Source organism: Eleutherodactylus coqui, chromosome 12 (assembly GCF_035609145.1).
Source record: "Eleutherodactylus coqui strain aEleCoq1 chromosome 12, aEleCoq1.hap1, whole genome shotgun sequence".
In the NCBI taxonomy this organism is placed as follows: Eukaryota; Metazoa; Chordata; class Amphibia; order Anura; family Eleutherodactylidae; genus Eleutherodactylus; species Eleutherodactylus coqui.
The window spans coordinates 40,496,037-40,504,340 of record NC_089848.1 but is presented as its reverse complement, the minus strand read 5'-3'; the positions used below and the strand labels follow the sequence as shown (position 1 = coordinate 40,504,340).

The 8,304-nt window shown below is 42.2% G+C and overlaps 1 non-coding gene across 1 annotated transcript; it reads right to left on the bottom strand.

The window, feature by feature from the left end:
- Positions 1-335: 335 nt before the first annotated feature.
- On the bottom strand, positions 336-440 carry LOC136587270 (U6 spliceosomal RNA). Its single transcript, XR_010787455.1, has one exon. It is a non-coding gene; the product is annotated as a U6 spliceosomal RNA (small nuclear RNA).
- Positions 441-8,304: the final 7,864 nt, after the last annotated feature.

Genomic DNA, 8,304 nt, shown 5'->3' with positions numbered 1-8,304 from the left:
TCTACAAATATTCCTCTCGGTGGATGCCATTTCTGTTTGTACGATTAAAATGTCAAATGTCCTAAAATGTGTTTGCAAAAAATCAAAGCACAATTAAATGTTTTACTTAATATTTCATAATGTTGTTTGGGTAAATTTGTTTGATCCTCTTTTTGCCTTTAACACTAGATTCTGAACTTCCCAACAGATTCATCCCCCTTGGGAGTTAACTGGAAACTCAATAACAAAAAATGTCAATGCTACAAGTGTATTTAATTATAGAATCCTAGAATGGTGGAGTTGGAAGGGACCTCCAGGGTCATCTGGTGTAACCCCCTGATCAGTGCAGGATTCAAAAAAATATGGAACGCTTCACAAATTTGTGTGTCATCCTTGCGCATGGGCCATGCAAATCTTCTCTGTATCGTTCCAATTTTAGTATATGTGCTGCCGAAGATTATCTCATAATCATAAGAGCATGGGTTAAATTAATGTACATTTCTGAATACTCTCACATTCCAGTTTCTATTGTGTTGCCAACACTACAACTCTCTTTGGAATTCAATGTTTAGATGTTTCGGATTTTTTAACAACTCAATCTGCCCTAATTATACAGTCCATCACATTTCATTGATAGGATCTATTACTTACTTTTCATTCACTTACACTTTACCATTCTGGAATTATCTGTATCTTAAATGAATGATCATTTTATGGGGCAGTTTTAAGGTACTCCACAAAACTGTTCTTCAGGTGAAATTACAGTTTTACAAAAAAAAAAGTGTAATGTACTTACCAGAACCGTAACTTGAAGCTCCTGGGCCGCAAAACAAAATTTGTAACAGGGCCCCCAACTATAATGCTTTATTCATAGTACTGGGCTCCCTATATGGAGAAGAGAAGCCTTGTGGACCCCCTAAGGTTCCTGGGCCCGGGTGCAACCGCATCCCCTATGGTTACAACCCTGGTACTGCTTACCTTTCCATGGTCCTGTGCCTGTCTGTGGAGTCATGTGCTGCCATCTTGACAATGGTGGCAACAGGGAACCTACTGGGTGACATGTGGGCAAAGCACACATCCATCCATCCAGACAGTTCAGCAAAGTGCACCCAGGTGTTTGTGTGTGTATCCCTTTAAGATGAGCTTAGATATTTTCTGAGTCTGCTGGCTGAGTTTGATTGACAGGTCAGCAGACCAATCTGTTTTACTCTCCAAAAGCCTATGGGAGTTCTAGGTGCTCTGTTAAACTTCTCTCTATAGAACATTTTTTTGCCAGTCACTGAATCTCTCTACTTCCTGTGCTAACGTTGTAATATTGTCTGTCTCCTGTGCTTCTGACGTAACTTAAGACTCGGCCAACTTATCTTCTGCACCATCCGTTTCACATACAAAGTCCAGTAGTGTGTCCCAACAAAACCACCGATCTCCAGCCCCAACCTTGGAGCATCCTATGCTGTTGCACTCTGTATGTGAAATGAATGGTGCACAAGACAGTGTGGCTCGACCCGTACCGGACTATCATCCTGGATTACCCTATCTTTCTGATTCCCGGTTTTGACCTCAACTTGTCTGCCTACCAGCTTGCCTACTACCCTGGTTCCTGTAGTAATCCTAGTATCTGACCCTGATACTTCCTTGGTTCTTTTTGTGATTAACCCTTTGGCTTCATTGTACTCTGACCTCCTGGTATTAACCTTGGCATGTTAGCGTGGACACTGCTCACTTGTTCGCTCATTCAAATGAGAAAATACTGACAACGCTAAAGAAAACATAAAAAATACACAGAGAGTGCAGTTTTTAGCCTTTAGGCTTTAGACACCTCCTTTGAATGGGTCTGGAGGTTTCAAGTCGACTTCTTTGATACATAGTGCCTATTCTCTGTTTAGGGGGTTTTCATGGAAAGGACCCCCTCCCCCCCCAGAAGTAAGTGAACATTGAGTATATACTGTTCACCCTCATTCACCCCTGCATAGAAGCACAAGATCTTTTTTTTTCATTGCTGTTCATCCCGGGAGCCTTTTTAAGGTGTTTGGTGTCAAATTCTGCAGCTCCTCCCACATGGGGACTTAAAAGCCCTTAAGGTCCTTCAATTGAATTTTTGGGGCGTCTTCTGCGTGTAGCAGTCGTTCTGGTAACCTGGTCTGACCACTCACACTGGGTGAGTTCCCTTCATCCATATTTTGAATCTCTATTATTTGGCCCGTCCAAGCATTGCTCTCATACAAAAGTTTTAAAGTGTACTTTTAACCATATGAAAATTTGAACGAGTGGTAATTATGTAACTTTAGGTAATTTATATGCTGTTATGGGTCAGTAATTAATTCTCGTGCTTATACTATCGACTAGAAAAAATAAGTTGATCAAGAATATTTATTGGTATAGCAGTGTCAGGGTAATTCTAAGTACAGCACCAATCAGGCCCACCCCACTTGCCCCGTTGCCGGCGGTAAAGAAGAAAACACCACACGGAGGTCTGGTATAGTTTCTCACACGGGGACATGGCTGCGCTTCGCGCTTATTACAGATTACATGAGATCTTATACCCTTTTGTCTCATCACCAGGAATGGGTGATGGGCTCATAACCATATATTGGAAGTCCGGATTTCCGGCCTGAGACAGTGAAAGTTCAGATGCATAGTTGAACATCTTGATATGGTGCTTCTGGGAAAACGGCCAAGTACACGCGGCCTTGTGTCTGGTTCTTCTTTGCTGGGTTTTAAGATACATTTTGTCTTCGCCTTGCAAGGCCTCTTGGCATATCTGATGTAAGGCGACATATAAGTTTTTCTCATTTTAACTTTGAATAGAACTTGCATACAGGTATAAAAGCATAAAGAACATATGGCAATATATACATATACCCTCACAAACCCCCCTAAAAACTTATATGGAGATCAAACATCAGACCTTGCACTCTTCCTCGGTCGTCTCTCCCTTGCGTCAGGGTTTCTCCACTGCCCGTAAGGCCCTACTCCTAGGAGGGGGATCCCTACCTCACCTCAGAAGGAGGCCATGGATTCCCTGGGCTTATTTCCGGGCATCCATACCCTCTATCTGTACGAGTTAACACCCCACAGGGTGTGCCCTCGCCGGAACCTAAGGTCTTCTGCACTATCCCTAGGCAAATGGGAATTCCACTGACAGTCCATCTTATGAGACCGGGGCGGCGCAGTACTAGTACATTTCTCCATTCTTCTGGTAACGTACGTGGTTGGCATTATCGGAACTGGCTCTTCATCTTTTTCAAACAAGGGAAATGTTGGTGTCACATTATGCAGTCCCTTACTCATACTCTTTTTGATCAAAGGGATAATACACATACAGGAAATTACATACCCCACCTCTTTCTGCTAAAATCATATCCATGGCCACTCTATGGCCATGGATGCAGTGGGCCCTAACTGGTCAGCTAACCCTTGCAAAGCATGCCTGGTGTAGTTTACAAACCTCTGCTGATTGTAATAGATATAAGTCATCCAATCTACATTATTATTAACAGTGACAATAGCAAATAAGGACTCAAAACCTGCTTTAACCTGATCTCTAGAATTAAATTCATCTGGCAACCCCCTTGGCACTCCTATTGCATCTATGTGTACATGTGCATCAAAGTTACCACCTGGAGTGTCAACGTCTCTCTTAGCACGATGCGGTGTTGGATTCTCACCCTCAGTGTACTCTTGTTGATTGTATTAATTTGTTCTGATCCCTGAAACAGGGGGCTAGTGTACAGTAGTCAAAGGTGTGTGTTAGAGGAATTGTACCACATTATAGCATGTAAAGGATATGCAGGATCATGAGTTTTTTCAGTGCGAAGTGTGGATCCAAGTGGACTTTCCTTCGAGCTTGACTGCAGTTGGGGAGGTGAGCAACATCTGGTAAGGACATTCAAACAGGGTTTCTCTCTCAAACTCTTTTACGTAGACCCTGTCATCTGGTTTCAGATTGTGACACTCATCTGTAGGACCTGGGAGAAAAGCAGAGACTACAGAATGCATTATTGACAATTCCTTGGAGCGGCCTATGACAAAATTAACAAGAGAATCATTTCCCAAACTCAGCTACTGTGACATGTATCCTCCTAAGAAAAAGAAAAACTAATAGAAGACACTCAATTCAAAATTTGCCCATTTCCTCTATTGCCTTTTGTATCTACTTTCCCACTACTCTGCGGACGGTAGGGTGTGTGAAAAGCCTTGGATATACCCAGAGCAGACATGATGTGTTGCATTATTTCACCTGTGAAGTGTGTACCTTTGTTTGACTCAATCACTTCCGGCACCCCATATCTGCAGATTACCTCATTCATGAGCTTCTGTGCGGTTTACTTATTTACTTTGGTAACAGAGTAGGTCTCTCCAACCTGAAAAACATCAACAACAACAAGCACGTATTCATGCTTCCCAACAAGTGGGAGCTGAATGTAGCCAATTTGCAATCCCTGAAATGGGTAGAGTGGTCTAGGCAAGTGTTATGTGGCAAATTTACTTCTGCCCTATTGCTTTACGGCAAAGATCATGCAAAATTGGACAAATGATGCAGCAGCTACAGAAAACCCAAGAGCCACCCGTCCTCGTTCAAGCATCAATTCGACACCATTGCTGCTTTAAGAGGTGCGTCTTTCCGTGCATCAGCTGGGCCATCATGGGGCACAGGGACCATGGTAGGCAAGTGCTGTTGACTGTTCACCATATGCCGTCCCTTTTTAGTCCATTTTTCCTTTTCTTCCTTGCTGGCTTGTAACTGTAAAGTCTTTAGCATATCAAAGTCCAAAGTTATTATCAAAGTCCAAGTTTTTTATCGAAGTCCAAGTTTTGTCAAAGTCCAAATTTTTATCAAAGTCCAAAGTGTAGTCAAAGTCCAAAGCTATTGTTAAATTCTTCTTTTCTTCCATGGCTTGAGGGCCGCTGCCTTTGCTGTGTGGTCTGTGATGGCATTGCCTCTCGCTTCTCCGGTGTAGGAATTGGTGTGAGCTTTCTACTTTGTTAGGTAGAAGTAAGTAGGGCCTCCGTGAGACTCTGCCCGCTGCATCATTCTTAATTGGCTGTCCTGCTGAGGTAAAAAACTGTCTGGCCTTCCATGTTGGGCCGTAATCATGAGCTATGCCAAATGCATACCGGGAGTCAGTGTAAATGCTTGCCGTCTTACCTTCTACCCCTCTACACGCCTCAGCGAGGGCCTTTTTAGTTCCGCTTCTTGTGCTGCGACATGCGGAGGCAGAGGTTCTGCTTTTAGGACATCTTGTTGTGTATATCCAGTGTGGAGTCGTCAATCACCCTGGTACCATCTATAAAAAACAACTCAAAATATGCATTATTAACAAGGGCTTTCAGTAACTTTTTTAAAACTTAAATATTCTTGTTGCATCAATGCTAGACAATCAGGCTGGTATTCTATTTCAAAAAGATCAGAATCTTGTTGCAAAAAATTTAAAAATGGCTGATTTGCAATACCTAGATCACCTATGCCTTCTCCTCCCCCCCTTTGAACCAGGGTACGCAATTGGAAGAAATAGTAGCCGGGTTCAAGTTACAACATTGTAAGAAGATTTGATGGATGCAGATAAGGCCTGTAAGATGTCAGCACCAATAACAGAGACATGAGTTACATTGGGGCAGAATAATCTACAAACACCTATTCATATTTGAAATGTGAGATCCTTTAAGCAAATTCATTATTAATCTGATCCTGCCTGCAATGTCTTATCAAATTTGAGAGAGGAAAAAAAAAAAAAAAAAACTTTTACTAGCTGCTCAAGATCCTCACCCCCTCCCTTGTCGAGAAGAGGGATGAAACATTACGTACTATTACATCATCTAGCTCCACCCCTTCAATACTGGCTGCGTGCGTCTTTTTTCACAGCTCATTTCAGCTTAACAGTCTACACGTCCACATCTCAACCAAGCAAAGTCCCATGCATGGGGGGGACTTTTATCCCCAGTCATTACCTGCATCACACACTCACCACAGCCCGAACACGGGTCACTAACTCTCATCCATCCATGTGCTCAAGTCTGCTCCGTCACCCCCTCATTGAAGGTGTACCAGTACATACATATGCACAGAAAAAAAAAGTTTGACAAACAAACGTACATCAGTTGAAAAACATTGAGGTGAGTGCTATAATGTTATAAAGTACATGATTCTATTGAGATGAGATTGTGAATGAGCGCTATCTTTGACAAATTATGTGAAAAAAAAAAGTTTGCTGAGTGACTGAGACATTCTATATTTCTTATCTACTGAAGCTATTATATGTTATATTAAACGCTGAATTGTTTTAGAATCTGTGGGTATTTTTCAGCCCCCCTGCCTTTCTTTCTCTGTACTTCTCTGTATTTGACCCTGAACAAAAAGTGAAGTCTGAAAGCCCCCCCTTTTTCAATACATCTGTTATCTCTCTACGAATATGAAACACAGACTGAACAGAGTTGTTTTAGTTTAACTATTGCCTGCATTTGAACTCATAATTAACACATATGCTGGGACCTTGCAACATTCATTTTCAACCCCTGTATAAGTAAGAATATACCTTAGAAATTGCTATATTTCCTGCCTACTAAGACGGTATAATTAATTAAATTCATTTCAAGCCTTCATTCCATTTAAGCAAGCAGATATTTTTCAGGGTTGTTATTGCATTCTCTCTCGATTTGTTATCTTCTTGACCTTGAAAAGCTTACACAGACTGCAGCTACATGTCAACAAAACCTTCTCTTCTAAAAGCAAGCTCAGTTAACTATTTGCACATACAGTATATACATATATACACACATATATCCACCTAGTATGGATTATACATATTATACACCTTTTCCTCTCTCTTTGCCAACAAATCACATGTTTTATAACCTTCTGCTCGCCTTTGCTTGTTACTTCAGCACTTTCTAGCAACCCTTGGTCTTCCAAGGCACGCTTCTTGGTCCTAAAGACCTCCTCCCAGACACCATTTTTGTAATCTACCGTGCGGGTCGATGTCACACATTTTCATTAGAGTTTTCTTACAGTTTACAAATTCATCCGCACGGCGGCGGCCCATAAGGGGCTCTGTCTTCTTTAATAAGATCTTACGCATATTAGAACAACAACAATAATAACACGCTCCATAGAGTGCATCCCTCTTAATTCCAAATTGTCAGCCCCTTATATACCGGCAAAACAACCGAGGGTCCCTTCTCCTATGGAACCAGCCTCATAAAATGCATCTCTCTGAAATCAAATCGTTAGCCCCATATATAAGGCAAAACAACCGAGAGTCCCTTTTTCTATGAGACCTATCTCATAGAGTGCATCTCCTCCTCAGCTAAACCATTAACTAACTAAACTAAAATCGAGGGTCCCTTCTTCTATGAGACCTATCTCATAGAGTGCATCTCCTCCTCAGCTAAACCATTAACTAACTAAACTAAAATCGAGGGTCCCTTCTTCTATGAGACAAAATGAAAAGTAAGAGGAAAAAAAAATTGTGCAGAGTGCAGATACAACAAACAATCTCCACTATTGTTAAAACACTACGGACTTCAAAGTACAAATAGACTACAGACTAGTTTCTGGGTGAGCGATTGGTGCGCATATCACAGTCAGTGGTCCATGACGGCAAACCCGAAGCCCACACGAGTTACCGTGTAGAACTCTTAACCCAACCCGTCCGGTCACAAACCACAGATAGTCAGTCCTGCTGCAAGACTCTCAGCGTAAGACACAACATAAATATATGCTGGTCTTACCTGGAGTTCTGTGAGTTGATCAGGCTCGGTTTGCAGCAGGACGGCTTCTCCGCGGCGTGGATCCGGGTGAAATGCGTTGTAGGCTCCGGTTGTGTCATCCCGGGTTTCGGCACCAAATTGTCAGGGTAATTCTAAGTACAGCACCAATCAGGCCCACCCCACTTGCCCCGTTGCCGGCAGTAAAGAAGAAAACACCACACGGAGGTCTGGTATAGTTTCTCACACGGGGACATGGCTGCGCTTCACGCTTATTACAGATTACATGAGGTCTTATATCCTTTTGTCTCATCACCAGGAATGGGTGATGGGCTCATAACCATATATTGGAAGTCCGGATTTCCGGCCTGAGACAGTGAAAGTTCAGATGCATAGTTGAACATCTTGATATGGCGCTTCTGGGAAAACGGCCAAGTACACGCGGCCTTGTGTCTGGTTCTTCTTTGCTGGGTTTTAAGATACATTTTGTCTTCGCCTTGCAAGGCCTCTTGGCATATCTGATGTAAGGCGACATATAAGTTTTTCTCATTTTAACTTTGAATAGAACTTGCATACAGGTATAAAAGCATAAAGAACATATGGCAATATATACATATACCC